Raw genomic sequence first — 20,636 nt, 5'->3', positions numbered from 1 at the left:
TTCTCCATTATAGCCTATGAGATTCATTAGAATGAATGGGCCCATATGGTAAGGGTAAGGGTTAGGGTTAGACTTCAGGACACACTTATGTTTGGGTGAATATTGGGGTTGGGTTTAGGGTTGGATAAGATGTATTTTTAATATCACACTGAATGGTACACTCTTGATGGGGAAAAATTTTGGATGTTTTTCCATTCTCCATTATAGCCTATGAGATTCATTAGAATGAATGGGCCCATATGGTAAGGGTTAGGGTTAGGGTTAGAGTTCAGGACACACTTATGTTTGGGTGAATATTGGGGTAGGGTTTAGGGTTGGATAAGATGTATTTTTAATATCACACTGAATGGTACACTCTTGATGGGGAAAATTTTTGGATGTTTTCCATTCTCCATTATAGCCTATGAGATTCATGAGAATTAATGGGCCCATATAGTAAGGGTGAGGGTTAGGGTTAGACTTCAGGACACACGTATGTTTGGGTGAATATTGGGGTTGGGTTTAGGGTTGGATAAGATGTATTTTTAATATCACACTGAATGGTACACTCTTGATGTGGAAAAATTTTGGATGTTTTTCCATTCTCCATTATAGCCTATGAGATTCATTAGAATGAATGGGCCCATATGGTAAGGGTTAGGGTTAGGGTTAGACTTCAGGACACACTTATGTTTGGGTGAATATTTGGGTTGGGTTTAGGGTTGGATAAGATGTATTTTTAATATCACACTGAATGGTACACTCTTGATGTGGAAAAATTTTGGATGTTTTTCGATTCTCCATTATAGCCTATGAGATTCATTAGAATGAATTGGCCCATATGGTAAGGGTTAGGGTTAGGGTTAGACTTCAGGACACACTTATGTTTGGGTGAATATTGGGGTTGGGTTTAAGGTTGGATAAGATGTATTTTTAATATCACACTGAATGGTATACTCTTGATGGGAAAATGTTTTGGAAGTTTTTCCATTCTCCATTATAGCCTATGAGATTCATTAGAATGAATGGGCCCATATGGTAAGGGTTAGGGTTAGGGTTAGAGTTCAGGACACACATATGTTCGGTTTAAAATTGGGGTCAGGTTTAGGGTTGGGTAAGATGTATTTTTAATATCACCCTGAATGGTACACTATTGATGGAGAAAAATTTTGGATGTTTTTCCATTCTCCATTATAGCCTATGAGATTCTTTAGAATGAATGGGCCCATATGGTAAGGGTTAGGGTTAGACTTCAGGACACACTTATGTTTGGGTGAATATTGGGGTTGGGTTTAGGGTTGGATAAGATGTATTTTTAATATCACACTGAATGGTACTCTCTTGATGTGGAAAAATTTTGGATGTTTTTCCATTCTCTATTATAGCCTATGAGATTCATTAGAATGAATGGTCCCATATGGTAAGGGTTAGGGTTAGGGTTAGAGTTCAGGACACACATATGTTCGGTTTAAAATTGGGGTCTGGTTTAGTGTTGGGTAAGATGTATTTTTAATATCACACTGAATGGTATACTCTTGATGGGAAAATGTTTTGGAAGTTTTTCCATTCTCCATTATAGCCTATGAGATTCATTAGAATGAATGGGCCCATATGGTAAGGGTTAGGGTTAGGGTTAGAGTTCAGGACACACATATGTTTGGGTGAATATTGGGGTTGGGTTTAGGGTTGGATTAGATGTATTTTTAATATCACACTGAATGGTACACTCTTGATGGGGAAAATTTTTGGATGTTTTCCATTCGCCATTATAGCCTATGAGATTCATTAGAATGAATGGGCCCATATGGTAAGGGTTAGGGTTAGGGTTAGACTTCAGGACACAGTTATGATTGGGTGAATATTGGGGTTGGGTTTAGGGTTGGATAAGATGTATTTTTAATATCACACTGAATGGTACACTCTTGATGGGGAAAATTTTTGGATGTTTTCCATTCTCCATTATAGCCTATGAGATTCATGAGAATTAATGGGCCCATATAGTAAGTGTGAGGGTTAGGGTTAGACTTCAGGACACACGTATGTTTGGGTGAATATTGGGGTTGGGTTTAGGGTTGGATAAGATGTATTTTTAATATCACACTGAATGGTACACTCTTGATGTGGAAAAATTTTGGATGTTTTTCCATTCTCCATTATAGCCTATGAGATTCATTAGAATGAATGGGCCCATATGGTAAGGGTTAGGGTTAGGGTTAGACTTCAGGACACACTTATGTTTGGGTGAATATTTGGGTTGGGTTTAGGGTTGGATAAGATGTATTTTTAATATCACACTGAATGGTACACTCTTGATGTGGAAAAATTTTGGATGTTTTTCGATTCTCCATTATAGCCTATGAGATTCATTAGAATGAATTGGCCCATATGGTAAGGGTTAGGGTTAGGGTTAGACTTCAGGACACACTTATGTTTGGGTGAATATTGGGGTTGGGTTTAAGGTTGGATAAGATGTATTTTTAATATCACACTGAATGGTATACTCTTGATGGGAAAATGTTTTGGAAGTTTTTCCATTCTCCATTATAGCCTATGAGATTCATTAGAATGAATGGGCCCATATGGTAAGGGTTAGGGTTAGGGTTAGAGTTCAGGACACACATATGTTCGGTTTAAAATTGGGGTCAGGTTTAGGGTTGGGTAAGATGTATTTTTAATATCACCCTGAATGGTACACTATTGATGGAGAAAAATTTTGGATGTTTTTCCATTCTCCATTATAGCCTATGAGATTCTTTAGAATGAATGGGCCCATATGGTAAGGGTTAGGGTTAGACTTCAGGACACACTTATGTTTGGGTGAATATTGGGGTTGGGTTTAGGGTTGGATAAGATGTATTTTTAATATCACACTGAATGGTACTCTCTTGATGTGGAAAAATTTTGGATGTTTTTCCATTCTCTATTATAGCCTATGAGATTCATTAGAATGAATGGTCCCATATGGTAAGGGTTAGGGTTAGGGTTAGAGTTCAGGACACACATATGTTCGGTTTAAAATTGGGGTCTGGTTTAGTGTTGGGTAAGATGTATTTTTAATATCACACTGAATGGTATACTCTTGATGGGAAAATGTTTTGGAAGTTTTTCCATTCTCCATTATAGCCTATGAGATTCATTAGAATGAATGGGCCCATATGGTAAGGGTTAGGGTTAGGGTTAGAGTTCAGGACACACATATGTTTGGGTGAATATTGGGGTTGGGTTTAGGGTTGGATTAGATGTATTTTTAATATCACACTGAATGGTACACTCTTGATGGGGAAAATTTTTGGATGTTTTCCATTCGCCATTATAGCCTATGAGATTCATTAGAATGAATGGGCCCATATGGTAAGGGTTAGGGTTAGGGTTAGACTTCAGGACACAGTTATGATTGGGTGAATATTGGGGTTGGGTTTAGGGTTGGATAAGATGTATTTTTAATATCACACTGAATGGTACACTCTTGATGGGGAAAAATTTTGGATGTTTTTCCATTCTCCATTATAGCCTATGTGATTCATTAGAATGAATGGGCCCATATGGTAAGGGTTAGGGTTAGGGTTAGACTTCAGGACACACTTATGTTTGGGTGAATATTGGGGTTGGGTTTAAGGTTGGATAAGATGTATTTTTAATATCACACTGAATGGTATACTCTTGATGGGAAAATGTTTTGGAAGTTTTTCCATTCTCCATTATAGCCTATGGGATTCATTAGAATGAATGGGCCCATATGGTAAGGGTTAGGGTTAGGGTTAGAGTTCAGGACACACATATGTTCGGTTTAAAATTGGGGTCTGGTTTAGGGTTGGGTAAGATGTATTTTTAATATCACCCTGAATGGTACACTATTGATGGAGAAAAATTTTGGATGTTTTTCCATTCTCCATTATAGCCTATGAGATTCTTTAGAATGAATGGGCCCATATGGTAAGGGTTAGGGTTAGAGTTCAGGACACACATATGTTCGGTTTAAAATTGGGGTCTGGTTTAGGGTTGGGTAAGATGTATTTTTAATATCACACTGAATGGTACACTATTGATGGAGAAAAATTTTGGATGTTTTTCCATTCTCCATTATAGCCTATGAGATTCATTAGAATGAATGGGCCCATATGGTAAGGGTAAGGGTTAGGGTTAGACTTCAGGAGACACATATGTTCGGTTTAAAATTGGGTCTGGTTTAGGGTTGGGTAAGATGTATTTTTAATATCACAATGAATGGTACACTATTGATGGAGAAAAATTTTGGATGTTTTTCCATTCTCCATTATAGCCTATGAGATTCATTAGAATGAATGGGCCCATATGGTAAGGGTAAGGGTTAGGGTTAGACTTCAGGACACACTTATGTTTGGGTGAATATTGGGGTTGGGTTTAGGGTTGGATAAGATGTATTTTTAATATCACACTGAATGGTACACTCTTGATGGGGAAAAATTTTGGATGTTTTTCCATTCTCCATTATAGCCTATGAGATTCATTAGAATGAATGGGCCCATATGGTAAGGGTTAGGGTTAGGGTTAGAGTTCAGGACACACTTATGTTTGGGTGAATATTGGGGTAGGGTTTAGGGTTGGATAAGATGTATTTTTAATATCACACTGAATGGTACACTCTTGATGGGGAAAATTTTTGGATGTTTTCCATTCTCCATTATAGCCTATGAGATTCATGAGAATTAATGGGCCCATATAGTAAGTGTGAGGGTTAGGGTTAGACTTCAGGACACACGTATGTTTGGGTGAATATTGGGGTTGGGTTTAGGGTTGGATAAGATGTATTTTTAATATCACACTGAATGGTACACTCTTGATGTGGAAAAATTTTGGATGTTTTTCCATTCTCCATTATAGCCTATGAGATTCATTAGAATGAATGGGCCCATATGGTAAGGGTTAGGGTTAGGGTTAGACTTCAGGACACACTTATGTTTGGGTGAATATTTGGGTTGGGTTTAGGGTTGGATAAGATGTATTTTTAATATCACACTGAATGGTACACTCTTGATGTGGAAAAATTTTGGATGTTTTTCGATTCTCCATTATAGCCTATGAGATTCATTAGAATGAATTGGCCCATATGGTAAGGGTTAGGGTTAGGGTTAGACTTCAGGACACACTTATGTTTGGGTGAATATTGGGGTTGGGTTTAAGGTTGGATAAGATGTATTTTTAATATCACACTGAATGGTATACTCTTGATGGGAAAATGTTTTGGAAGTTTTTTCCATTCTCCATTATAGCCTATGAGATTCATTAGAATGAATGGGCCCATATGGTAAGGGTTAGGGTTAGGGTTAGAGTTCAGGACACACATATGTTCGGTTTAAAATTGGGGTCAGGTTTAGGGTTGGGTAAGATGTATTTTTAATATCACCCTGAATGGTACACTATTGATGGAGAAAAATTTTGGATGTTTTTCCATTCTCCATTATAGCCTATGAGATTCTTTAGAATGAATGGGCCCATATGGTAAGGGTTAGGGTTAGACTTCAGGACACACTTATGTTTGGGTGAATATTGGGGTTGGGTTTAGGGTTGGATAAGATGTATTTTTAATATCACACTGAATGGTACACTCTTGATGTGGAAAAATTTTGGATGTTTTTCCATTCTCCATTATAGCCTATGAGATTCATTAGAATGAATGGTCCCATATGGTAAGGGTTAGGGTTAGGGTTAGAGTTCAGGACACACATATGTTCGGTTTAAAATTGGGGTCTGGTTTAGTGTTGGGTAAGATGTATTTTTAATATCACACTGAATGGTATACTCTTGATGGGAAAATGTTTTGGAAGTTTTTCCATTCTCCATTATAGCCTATGAGATTCATTAGAATGAATGGGCCCATATGGTAAGGGTTAGGGTTAGGGTTAGAGTTCAGGACACACATATGTTTGGGTGAATATTGGGGTTGGGTTTAGGGTTGGATTAGATGTATTTTTAATATCACACTGAATGGTACACTCTTGATGGGGAAAATTTTTGGATGTTTTCCATTCGCCATTATAGCCTATGAGATTCATTAGAATGAATGGGCCCATATGGTAAGGGTTAGGGTTAGGGTTAGACTTCAGGACACAGTTATGATTGGCTGAATATTGGGGTTGGGTTTAGGGTTGGATAAGATGTATTTTTAATATCACACTGAATGGTACACTCTTGATGGGGAAAAATTTTGGATGTTTTTCCATTCTCCATTATAGCCTATGTGATTCATTAGAATGAATGGGCCCATATGGTAAGGGTTAGGGTTAGGGTTAGACTTCAGGACACACTTATGTTTGGGTGAATATTGGGGTTGGGTTTAAGGTTGGATAAGATGGATTTTTAATATCACACTGAATGGTATACTCTTGATGGGAAAATGTTTTGGAAGTTTTTCCATTCTCCATTATAGCCTATGAGATTCATTAGAATGAATGGGCCCATATGGTAAGGGTTAGGGTTAAGGTTAGAGTTCAGGACACACATATGTTCGGTTTAAAATTGGGGTCTGGTTTAGGGTTGGGTAAGATGTATTTTTAATATCACCCTGAATGGTACACTATTGATGGAGAAAAATTTTGGATGTTTTTCCATTCTCCATTATAGCCTATGAGATTCTTTAGAATGAATGGGCCCATATGGTAAGGGTTAGGGTTAGACTTCAGGACACACTTATGTTTGGGTGAATATTGGGGTTGGGTTTAGGGTTGGATAAGATGTATTTTTAATACCACACTGAATGGTACACTATTGATGGGGAAAAATTTTGGATGTTTTTCCATTCTCCATTATAGCCTATGAGATTCATTAGAATGAATGGGCCCATATGGTAAGGGTTAGGGTTAGGGTTAGACTTCAGGACACACTTATGTTTGGGTGAATATTGGGGTTGGGTTTAAGGTTGGATAAGATGTATTTTTAATATCACACTGAATGGTATACTCTTGATGGGAAAATGTTTTGGAAGTTTTTCCATTCGCCATTATAGCCTATGAGATTCATTAGAATGAATGGGCCCATATGGTAAGGGTTAGGGTTAGGGTTAGAGTTCAGGACACACATATGTTCGGTTTAAAATTGGGGTCTGGTTTATGGTTGGGTAAGATGTATTTTTAATATCACCCTGAATGGTACACTATTGATGGAGAAAAATTTTGGATGTTTTTCCATTCTCCATTATAGCCTATGAGATTCTTTAGAATGAATGGGCCCATATGGTAAGGGTAAGGGTTAGGGTTAGACTTCAGGACACACTTATGTTTGGGTGAATATTGGGGTTGGGTTTAGGGTTGGATAAGATGTATTTTTAATATCACACTGAATGGTACACTCTTGATGGGGAAAAATTTTGGATGTTTTTCCATTCTCCATTATAGCCTATGAGATTCATTAGAATGAATGGGCCCATATGGTAAGGGTTAGGGTTAGGGTTAGAGTTCAGGACACACTTATGTTTGGGTGAATATTGGGGTAGGGTTTAGGGTTGGATAAGATGTATTTTTAATATCACACTGAATGGTACACTCTTGATGGGGAAAATTTTTGGATGTTTTCCATTCTCCATTATAGCCTATGAGATTCATGAGAATTAATGGGCCCATATAGTAAGTGTGAGGGTTAGGGTTAGACTTCAGGACACACGTATGTTTGGGTGAATATTGGGATTGGGTTTAGGGTTGGATAAGATGTATTTTTAATATCACACTGAATGGTACACTCTTGATGTGGAAAAATTTTGGATGTTTTTCCATTCTCCATTATAGCCTATGAGATTCATTAGAATGAATGGGCCCATATGGTAAGGGTTAGGGTTAGGGTTAGACTTCAGGACACACTTATGTTTGGGTGAATATTTGGGTTGGGTTTAGGGTTGGATAAGATGTATTTTTAATATCACACTGAATGGTACACTCTTGATGTGGAAAAATTTTGGATGTTTTTCGATTCTCCATTATAGCCTATGAGATTCATTAGAATGAATTGGCCCATATGGTAAGGGTTAGGGTTAGGGTTAGACTTCAGGACACACTTATGTTTGGGTGAATATTGGGGTTGGGTTTAAGGTTGGATAAGATGTATTTTTAATATCACACTGAATGGTATACTCTTGATGGGAAAATGTTTTGGAAGTTTTTCCATTCTCCATTATAGCCTATGAGATTCATTAGAATGAATGGGCCCATATGGTAAGGGTTAGGGTTAGGGTTAGAGTTCAGGACACACATATGTTCGGTTTAAAATTGGGGTCAGGTTTAGGGTTGGGTAAGATGTATTTTTAATATCACCCTGAATGGTACACTATTGATGGAGAAAAATTTTGGATGTTTTTCCATTCTCCATTATAGCCTATGAGATTCTTTAGAATGAATGGGCCCATATGGTAAGGGTTAGGGTTAGACTTCAGGACACACTTATGTTTGGGTGAATATTGGGGTTGGGTTTAGGGTTGGATAAGATGTATTTTTAATATCACACTGAATGGTACACTCTTGATGTGGAAAAATTTTGGATGTTTTTCCATTCTCCATTATAGCCTATGAGATTCATTAGAATGAATGGTCCCATATGGTAAGGGTTAGGGTTAGGGTTAGAGTTCAGGACACACATATGTTCGGTTTAAAATTGGGGTCTGGTTTAGTGTTGGGTAAGATGTATTTTTAATATCACACTGAATGGTATACTCTTGATGGGAAAATGTTTTGGAAGTTTTTCCATTCTCCATTATAGCCTATGAGATTCATTAGAATGAATGGGCCCATATGGTAAGGGTTAGGGTTAGGGTTAGAGTTCAGGACACACATATGTTTGGGTGAATATTGGGGTTGGGTTTAGGGTTGGATTAGATGTATTTTTAATATCACACTGAATGGTACACTCTTGATGGGGAAAATTTTTGGATGTTTTCCATTCGCCATTATAGCCTATGAGATTCATTAGAATGAATGGGCCCATATGGTAAGGGTTAGGGTTAGGGTTAGACTTCAGGACACAGTTATGATTGGGTGAATATTGGGGTTGGGTTTAGGGTTGGATAAGATGTATTTTTAATATCACACTGAATGGTACACTCTTGATGGGGAAAAATTTTGGATGTTTTTCCATTCTCCATTATAGCCTATGTGATTCATTAGAATGAATGGGCCCATATGGTAAGGGTTAGGGTTAGGGTTAGACTTCAGGACACACTTATGTTTGGGTGAATATTGGGGTTGGGTTTAAGGTTGGATAAGATGTATTTTTAATATCACACTGAATGGTATACTCTTGATGGGAAAATGTTTTGGAAGTTTTTCCATTCTCCATTATAGCCTATGAGATTCATTAGAATGAATGGGCCCATATGGTAAGGGTTAGGGTTAAGGTTAGAGTTCAGGACACACATATGTTCGGTTTAAAATTGGGGTCTGGTTTAGGGTTGGGTAAGATGTATTTTTAATATCACCCTGAATGGTACACTATTGATGGAGAAAAATTTTGGATGTTTTTCCATTCTCCATTATAGCCTATGAGATTCTTTAGAATGAATGGGCCCATATGGTAAGGGTTAGGGTTAGACTTCAGGACACACTTATGTTTGGGTGAATATTGGGGTTGGGTTTAGGGTTGCATAAGATGTATTTTTAATACCACACTGAATGGTACACTATTGATGGGGAAAAATTTTGGATGTTTTTCCATTCTCCATTATAGCCTATGAGATTCATTAGAATGAATGGGCCCATATGGTAAGGGTTAGGGTTAGGGTTAGACTTCAGGACACACTTATGTTTGGGTGAATATTGGGGTTGGGTTTAAGGTTGGATAAGATGTATTTTTAATATCACACTGAATGGTATACTCTTGATGGGAAAATGTTTTGGAAGTTTTTCCATTCGCCATTATAGCCTATGAGATTCATTAGAATGAATGGGCCCATATGGTAAGGGTTAGGGTTAGGGTTAGAGTTCAGGACACACATATGTTCGGTTTAAAATTGGGGTCTGGTTTATGGTTGGGTAATATGTATTTTTAATATCACCCTGAATGGTACACTATTGATGGAGAAAAATTTTGGATGTTTTTCCATTCTCCATTATAGCCTATGAGATTCTTTAGAATGAATGGGCCCATATGGTAAGGGTTAGGGTTAGACTTCAGGACACACTTATGTTTGTGTGAATATTGGGGTTGGGTTTAGGGTTGGATAAGATGTATTTTTAATATCACACTGAATGGTACACTCTTGATGGGGAAAAATTTTGGATGTTTTTCCATTCTCCATTATAGCCTATGAGATTCATTAGAATGAATGGTCCCATATGGTAAGGGTTAGGGTTAGGGTTAGAGTTCAGGACACACATATGTTCGGTTTAAAATTGGGGTCTGGTTTAGTGTTGGGTAAGATGTATTTTTAATATCACACTGAATGGTATACTCTTGATGGGAAAATTTTTTGGAAGTTTTTCCATTCTCCATTATAGCCTATGAGATTCATTAGAATGAATGGGCCCATATGGTAAGGGTTAGGGTTAGGGTTAGAGTTCAGGACACACATATGTTTGGGTGAATATTGGGGTTGGGTTTAGGGTTGGATTAGATGTATTTTTAATATCACACTGAATGGTACACTCTTGATGGGGAAAATTTTTGGATGTTTTCCATTCGCCATTATAGCCTATGAGATTCATTAGAATGAATGGGTCCATATGGTAAGGGTTAGGGTTAGGGTTAGACTTCAGGACACAGTTATGATTGGGTGAATATTGGGGTTGGGTTTAGGGTTGGATAAGATGTATTTTTAATATCACACTGAATGGTACACTCTTGATGGGGAAAAATTTTGGATGTTTTTCCATTCTCCATTATAGCCTATGTGATTCATTAGAATGAATGGGCCCATATGGTAAGGGTTAGGGTTAGGGTTAGACTTCAGGACACACTTATGTTTGGGTGAATATTGGGGTTGGGTTTAAGGTTGGATAAGATGTATTTTTAATATCACACTGAATGGTATACTCTTGATGGGAAAATGTTTTGGAAGTTTTTCCATTCTCCATTATAGCCTATGAGATTCATTAGAATGAATGGGCCCATATGGTAAGGGTTAGGGTTAAGGTTAGAGTTCAGGACACACATATGTTCGGTTTAAAATTGGGGTCTGGTTTAGGGTTGGGTAAGATGTATTTTTAATATCACCCTGAATGGTACACTATTGATGGAGAAAAATTTTGGATGTTTTTCCATTCTCCATTATAGCCTATGAGATTCTTTAGAATGAATGGGCCCATATGGTAAGGGTTAGGGTTAGACTTCAGGACACACTTATGTTTGGGTGAATATTGGGGTTGGGTTTAGGGTTGCATAAGATGTATTTTTAATACCACACTGAATGGTACACTATTGATGGGGAAAAATTTTGGATGTTTTTCCATTCTCCATTATAGCCTATGAGATTCATTAGAATGAATGGGCCCATATGGTAAGGGTTAGGGTTAGGGTTAGACTTCAGGACACACTTATGTTTGGGTGAATATTGGGGTTGGGTTTAAGGTTGGATAAGATGTATTTTTAATATCACACTGAATGGTATACTCTTGATGGGAAAATGTTTTGGAAGTTTTTCCATTCGCCATTATAGCCTATGAGATTCATTAGAATGAATGGGCCCATATGGTAAGGGTTAGGGTTAGGGTTAGAGTTCAGGACACACATATGTTCGGTTTAAAATTGGGGTCTGGTTTATGGTTGGGTAATATGTATTTTTAATATCACCCTGAATGGTACACTATTGATGGAGAAAAATTTTGGATGTTTTTCCATTCTCCATTATAGCCTATGAGATTCTTTAGAATGAATGGGCCCATATGGTAAGGGTTAGGGTTAGACTTCAGGACACACTTATGTTTGTGTGAATATTGGGGTTGGGTTTAGGGTTGGATAAGATGTATTTTTAATATCACACTGAATGGTACACTCTTGATGGGGAAAAATTTTGGATGTTTTTCCATTCTCCATTATAGCCTATGAGATTCATTAGAATGAATGGTCCCATATGGTAAGGGTTAGGGTTAGGGTTAGAGTTCAGGACACACATATGTTCGGTTTAAAATTGGGGTCTGGTTTAGTGTTGGGTAAGATGTATTTTTAATATCACACTGAATGGTATACTCTTGATGGGAAAAATTTTTGGAAGTTTTTCCATTCTCCATTATAGCCTATGAGATTCATTAGAATGAATGGGCCCATATGGTAAGGGTTAGGGTTAGGGTTAGAGTTCAGGACACACATATGTTTGGGTGAATATTGGGGTTGGGTTTAGGGTTGGATTAGATGTATTTTTAATATCACACTGAATGGTACACTCTTGATGGGGAAAATTTTTGGATGTTTTCCATTCGCCATTATAGCCTATGAGATTCATTAGAATGAATGGGCCCATATGGTAAGGGTTAGGGTTAGGGTTAGACTTCAGGACACAGTTATGATTGGGTGAATATTGGGGTTGGGTTTAGGGTTGGATAAGATGTATTTTTAATATCACACTGAATGGTACACTCTTGATGGGGAAAAATTTTGGATGTTTTTCCATTCTCCATTATAGCCTTTGTGATTCATTAGAATGAATGGGCCCATATGGTAAGGGTTAGGGTTAGGGTTAGACTTCAGGACACACTTATGTTTGGGTGAATATTGGGGTTGGGTTTAAGGTTGGATAAGATGTATTTTTAATATCACACTGAATGGTATACTCTTGATGGGAAAATGTTTTGGAAGTTTTTCCATTCTCCATTATAGCCTATGAGATTCATTAGAATGAATGGGCCCATATGGTAAGGGTTAGGGTTAAGGTTAGAGTTCAGGACACACATATGTTCGGTTTAAAATTGGGGTCTGGTTTAGGGTTGGGTAAGATGTATTTTTAATATCACCCTGAATGGTACACTATTGATGGAGAAAAATTTTGGATGTTTTTCCATTCTCCATTATAGCCTATGAGATTCTTTAGAATGAATGGGCCCATATGGTAAGGGTTAGGGTTAGACTTCAGGACACACTTATGTTTGGGTGAATATTGGGGTTGGGTTTAGGGTTGGATAAGATGTATTTTTAATACCACACTGAATGGTACACTATTGATGGGGAAAAATTTTGGATGTTTTTCCATTCTCCATTATAGCCTATGAGATTCATTAGAATGAATGGGCCCATATGGTAAGGGTTAGGGTTAGGGTTAGAGTTCAGGACACACATATGTTCGGTTTAAAATTGGGGTCTGCTTTAGGGTTGGGTAAGATGTATTTTTAATATCACACTGAATGGTACACTCTTGATGGGGAAAAAATTTTGGATGTTTTTCCATTCTCCATTATAGTCTATGAGATTATTTAGAATGAATGGGCCCATATGGTAAGGGTTAGGGTTAGGGTTAGACTTCAGGACACACTTATGTTTGGGTGAATATTGGGGTTGGGTTTAAGGTTGGATAAGATGTATTTTTAATATCACACTGAATGGTACACTCTTGATGGGGAAAAATTTTGGATGTTTTTCCATTCTCCATTATAGCCTATGAGATTCATTAGAATGAATGGGCTCATATGGTAAGGGTTAGGGTTAGGGTTAGAGTTCAGGACACACTTATGTTTGGGTGAATATTGGGGTAGGGTTTAGGGTTGGATAAGATGTATTTTTAATATCACACTGAATGGTACACTCTTGATGGGGAAAATTTTTGGATGTTTTCCATTCTCCATTATAGCCTATGAGATTCATGAGAATTAATGGGCCCATATAGTAAGTGTGAGGGTTAGGGTTAGACTTCAGGACACACGTATGTTTGGGTGAATATTGGGATTGGGTTTAGGGTTGGATAAGATGTATTTTTAATATCACACTGAATGGTACACTCTTGATGTGGAAAAATTTTGGATGTTTTTCCATTCTCCATTATAGCCTATGAGATTCATTAGAATGAATGGGCCCATATGGTAAGGGTTAGGGTTAGGGTTAGACTTCAGGACACACTTATGTTTGGGTGAATATTTGGGTTGGGTTTAGGGTTGGATAAGATGTATTTTTAATATCACACTGAATGGTACACTCTTGATGTGGAAAAATTTTGGATGTTTTTCGATTCTCCATTATAGCCTATGAGATTCATTAGAATGAATTGGCCCATATGGTAAGGGTTAGGGTTAGGGTTAGACTTCAGGACACACTTATGTTTGGGTGAATATTGGGGTTGGGTTTAAGGTTGGATAAGATGTATTTTTAATATCACACTGAATGGTATACTCTTGATGGGAAAATGTTTTGGAAGTTTTTCCATTCTCCATTATAGCCTATGAGATTCATTAGAATGAATGGGCCCATATGGTAAGGGTTAGGGTTAGGGTTAGAGTTCAGGACACACATATGTTCGGTTTAAAATTGGGGTCAGGTTTAGGGTTGGGTAAGATGTATTTTTAATATCACCCTGAATGGTACACTATTGATGGAGAAAAATTTTGGATGTTTTTCCATTCTCCATTATAGCCTATGAGATTCTTTAGAATGAATGGGCCCATATGGTAAGGGTTAGGGTTAGACTTCAGGACACACTTATGTTTGGGTGAATATTGGGGTTGGGTTTAGGGTTGGATAAGATGTATTTTTAATATCACACTGAATGGTACACTCTTGATGTGGAAAAATTTTGGATGTTTTTCCATTCTCCATTATAGCCTATGAGATTCATTAGAATGAATGGTCCCATATGGTAAGGGTTAGGGTTAGGGTTAGAGTTCAGGACACACATATGTTCGGTTTAAAATTGGGGTCTGGTTTAGTGTTGGGTAAGATGTATTTTTAATATCACACTGAATGGTATACTCTTGATGGGAAAATGTTTTGGAAGTTTTTCCATTCTCCATTATAGCCTATGAGATTCATTAGAATGAATGGGCCCATATGGTAAGGGTTAGGGTTAGGGTTAGAGTTCAGGACACACATATGTTTGGGTGAATATTGGGGTTGGGTTTAGGGTTGGATTAGATGTATTTTTAATATCACACTGAATGGTACACTCTTGATGGGGAAAATTTTTGGATGTTTTCCATTCGCCATTATAGCCTATGAGATTCATTAGAATGAATGGGCCCATATGGTAAGGGTTAGGGTTAGGGTTAGACTTCAGGACACAGTTATGATTGGGTGAATATTGGGGTTGGGTTTAGGGTTGGATAAGATGTATTTTTAATATCACACTGAATGGTACACTCTTGATGGGGAAAAATTTTGGATGTTTTTCCATTCTCCATTATAGCCTATGTGATTCATTAGAATGAATGGGCCCATATGGTAAGGGTTAGGGTTAGGGTTAGACTTCAGGACACACTTATGTTTGGGTGAATATTGGGGTTGGGTTTAAGGTTGGATAAGATGTATTTTTAATATCACACTGAATGGTATACTCTTGATGGGAAAATGTTTTGGAAGTTTTTCCATTCTCCATTATAGCCTATGAGATTCATTAGAATGAATGGGCCCATATGGTAAGGGTTAGGGTTAAGGTTAGAGTTCAGGACACACATATGTTCGGTTTAAAATTGGGGTCTGGTTTAGGGTTGGGTAAGATGTATTTTTAATATCACCCTGAATGGTACACTATTGATGGAGAAAAATTTTGGATGTTTTTCCATTCTCCATTATAGCCTATGAGATTCTTTAGAATGAATGGGCCCATATGGTAAGGGTTAGGGTTAGACTTCAGGACACACTTATGTTTGGGTGAATATTGGGGTTGGGTTTAGGGTTGGATAAGATGTATTTTTAATACCACACTGAATGGTACACTATTGATGGGGAAAAATTTTGGATGTTTTTCCATTCTCCATTATAGCCTATGAGATTCATTAGAATGAATGGGCCCATATGGTAAGGGTTAGGGTTAGGGTTAGACTTCAGGACACACTTATGTTTGGGTGAATATTGGGGTTGGGTTTAAGGTTGGATAAGATGTATTTTTAATATCACACTGAATGGTATACTCTTGATGGGAAAATGTTTTGGAAGTTTTTCCATTCGCCATTATAGCCTATGAGATTCATTAGAATGAATGGGCCCATATGGTAAGGGTTAGGGTTAGGGTTAGAGTTCAGGACACACATATGTTCGTTTTAAAATTGGGGTCTGGTTTATGGTTGGGTAAGATGTATTTTTAATATCACCCTGAATGGTACACTATTGATGGAGAAAAATTTTGGATGTTTTTCCATTCTCCATTATAGCCTATGAGATTCTTTAGAATGAATGGGCCCATATGGTAAGGGTTAGGGTTAGACTTCAGGACACACTTATGTTTGTGTGAATATTGGGGTTGGGTTTAGGGTTGGATAAGATGTATTTTTAATATCACACTGAATGGTACACTCTTGATGGGGAAAAATTTTGGATGTTTTTCCATTCTCCATTATAGCCTATGAGATTCATTAGAATGAATGGTCCCATATGGTAAGGGTTAGGGTTAGGGTTAGAGTTCAGGACACACATATGTTCGGTTTAAAATTGGGGTCTGGTTTAGTGTTGGGTAAGATGTATTTTTAATATCACACTGAATGGTATACTCTTGATGGGAAAATTTTTTGGAAGTTTTTCCATTCTCCATTATAGCCTATGAGATTCATTAGAATGAATGGGCCCATATGGTAAGGGTTAGGGTTAGGGTTAGAGTTCAGGACACACATATGTTTGGGTGAATATTGGGGTTGGGTTTAGGGTTGGATTAGATGTATTTTTAATATCACACTGAATGGTACACTCTTGATGGGGAAAATTTTTGGATGTTTTCCATTCGCCATTATAGCCTATGAGATTCATTAGAATGAATGGGCCCATATGGTAAGGGTTAGGGTTAGGGTTAGACTTCAGGACACAGTTATGATTGGGTGAATATTGGGGTTGGGTTTAGGGTTGGATAAGATGTATTTTTAATATCACACTGAATGGTACACTCTTGATGGGGAAAAATTTTGGATGTTTTTCCATTCTCCATTATAGCCTATGTGATTCATTAGAATGAATGGGCCCATATGGTAAGGGTTAGGGTTAGGGTTAGACTTCAGGACACACTTATGTTTGGGTGAATATTGGGGTTGGGTTTAAGGTTGGATAAGATGTATTTTTAATATCACACTGAATGGTATACTCTTGATGGGAAAATGTTTTGGAAGTTTTTCCATTCTCCATTATAGCCTATGAGATTCATTAGAATGAATGGGCCCATATGGTAAGGGTTAGGGTTAAGGTTAGAGTTCAGGACACACATATGTTCGGTTTAAAATTGGGGTCTGGTTTAGGGTTGGGTAAGATGTATTTTTAATATCACCCTGAATGGTACACTATTGATGGAGAAAAATTTTGGATGTTTTTCCATTCTCCATTATAGCCTATGAGATTCTTTAGAATGAATGGGCCCATATGGTAAGGGTTAGGGTTAGACTTCAGGACACACTTATGTTTGGGTGAATATTGGGGTTGGGTTTAGGGTTGGATAAGATGTATTTTTAATACCACACTGAATGGTACACTATTGATGGGGAAAAATTTTGGATGTTTTTCCATTCTCCATTATAGCCTATGAGATTCATTAGAATGAATGGGCCCATATGGTAAGGGTTAGGGTTAGGGTTAGACTTCAGGACACACTTATGTTTGGGTGAATATTGGGGTTGGGTTTAAGGTTGGATAAGATGTATTTTTAATATCACACTGAATGGTATACTCTTGATGGGAAAATGTTTTGGAAGTTTTTCCATTCGCCATTATAGCCTATGAGATTCATTAGAATGAATGGGCCCATATGGTAAGGGTTAGGGTTAGGGTTAGAGTTCAGGACACACATATGTTCGGTTTAAAATTGGGGTCTGGTTTATGGTTGGGTAAGATGTATTTTTAATATCACCCTGAATGGTACACTATTGATGGAGAAAAATTTTGGATGTTTTTCCATTCTCCATTATAGCCTATGAGATTCTTTAGAATGAATGGGCCCATATGGTAAGGGTTAGGGTTAGACTTCAGGACACACTTATGTTTGTGTGAATATTGGGGTTGGGTTTAGGGTTGGATAAGATGTATTTTTAATATCACACTGAATGGTACACTCTTGATGGGGAAAAATTTTGGATGTTTTTCCATTCTCCATTATAGCCTATGAGATTCATTAGAATGAATGGTCCCATATGGTAAGGGTTAGGGTTAGGGTTAGAGTTCAGGACACACATATGTTCGGTTTAAAATTGGGGTCTGGTTTAGTGTTGGGTAAGATGTATTTTTAATATCACACTGAATGGTATACTCTTGATGGGAAAATTTTTTGGAAGTTTTTCCATTCTCCATTATAGCCTATGAGATTCATTAGAATGAATGGGCCCATATGGTAAGGGTTAGGGTTAGGGTTAGAGTTCAGGACACACATATGTTTGGGTGAATATTGGGGTTGGGTTTAGGGTTGGATTAGATGTATTTTTAATATCACACTGAATGGTACACTCTTGATGGGGAAAATTTTTGGATGTTTTCCATTCGCCATTATAGCCTATGAGATTCATTAGAATGAATGGGCCCATATGGTAAGGGTTAGGGTTAGGGTTAGACTTCAGGACACAGTTATGATTGGGTGAATATTGGGGTTGGGTTTAGGGTTGGATAAGATGTATTTTTAATATCACACTGAATGGTACACTCTTGATGGGGAAAAATTTTGGATGTTTTTCCATTCTCCATTATAGCCTTTGTGATTCATTAGAATGAATGGGCCCATATGGTAAGGGTTAGGGTTAGGGTTAGACTTCAGGACACACTTATGTTTGGGTGAATATTGGGGTTGGGTTTAAGGTTGGATAAGATGTATTTTTAATATCACACTGAATGGTATACTCTTGATGGGAAAATGTTTTGGAAGTTTTTCCATTCTCCATTATAGCCTATGAGATTCATTAGAATGAATGGGCCCATATGGTAAGGGTTAGGGTTAAGGTTAGAGTTCAGGACACACATATGTTCGGTTTAAAATTGGGGTCTGGTTTAGGGTTGGGTAAGATGTATTTTTAATATCACCCTGAATGGTACACTATTGATGGAGAAAAATTTTGGATGTTTTTCCATTCTCCATTATAGCCTATGAGATTCTTTAGAATGAATGGGCCCATATGGTAAGGGTTAGGGTTAGACTTCAGGACACACTTATGTTTGGGTGAATATTGGGGTTGGGTTTAGGGTTGGATAAGATGTATTTTTAATACCACACTGAATGGTACACTATTGATGGGGAAAAATTTTGGATGTTTTTCCATTCTCCATTATAGCCTATGAGATTCATTAGAATGAATGGGCCCATATGGTAAGGGTTAGGGTTAGGGTTAGACTTCAGGACACACTTATGTTTGGGTGAATATTGGGGTTGGGTTTAAGGTTGGATAAGATGTATTTTTAATATCACACTGAATGGTATACTCTTGATGGGAAAATGTTTTGGAAGTTTTTCCATTCGCCATTATAGCCTATGAGATTCATTAGAATGAATGGGCCCATATGGTAAGGGTTAGGGTTAGGGTTAGAGTTCAGGACACACATATGTTCGGTTTAAAATTGGGGTCTGGTTTATGGTTGGGTAAGATGTATTTTTAATATCACCCTGAATGGTACACTATTGATGGAGAAAAATTTTGGATGTTTTTCCATTCTCCATTATAGCCTATGAGATTCTTTAGAATGAATGGGCCCATATGGTAAGGGTTAGGGTTAGACTTCAGGACACACTTATGTTTGTGTGAATATTGGGGTTGGGTTTAGGGTTGGATAAGATGTATTTTTAATATCACACTGAATGGTACACTCTTGATGGGGAAAAATTTTGGATGTTTTTCCATTCTCCATTATAGCCTATGAGATTCATTAGAATGAATGGTCCCATATGGTAAGGGTTAGGGTTAGGGTTAGAGTTCAGGACACACATATGTTCGGTTTAAAATTGGGGTCTGGTTTAGTGTTGGGTAAGATGTATTTTTAATATCACACTGAATGGTATACTCTTGATGGGAAAATTTTTTGGAAGTTTTTCCATTCTCCATTATAGCCTATGAGATTCATTAGAATGAATGGGCCCATATGGTAAGGGTTAGGGTTAGGGTTAGAGTTCAGGACACACATATGTTTGGGTGAATATTGGGGTTGGGTTTAGGGTTGGATTAGATGTATTTTTAATATCACACTGAATGGTACACTCTTGATGGGGAAAATTTTTGGATGTTTTCCATTCGCCATTATAGCCTATGAGATTCATTAGAATGAATGGGCCCATATGGTAAGGGTTAGGGTTAGGGTTAGACTTCAGGACACAGTTATGATTGGGTGAATATTGGGGTTGGGTTTAGGGTTGGATAAGATGTATTTTTAATATCACACTGAATGGTACACTCTTGATGGGGAAAAATTTTGGATGTTTTTCCATTCTCCATTATAGCCTTTGTGATTCATTAGAATGAATGGGCCCATATGGTAAGGGTTAGGGTTAGGGTTAGACTTCAGGACACACTTATGTTTGGGTGAATATTGGGGTTGGGTTTAAGGTTGGATAAGATGTATTTTTAATATCACACTGAATGGTATACTCTTGATGGGAAAATGTTTTGGAAGTTTTTCCA

Source organism: Heteronotia binoei, chromosome 12, assembly GCF_032191835.1.
Source record: "Heteronotia binoei isolate CCM8104 ecotype False Entrance Well chromosome 12, APGP_CSIRO_Hbin_v1, whole genome shotgun sequence".
NCBI lineage: Eukaryota > Metazoa > Chordata > Lepidosauria > Squamata > Gekkonidae > Heteronotia > Heteronotia binoei.
This window is presented reverse-complemented; position numbering follows the sequence as displayed.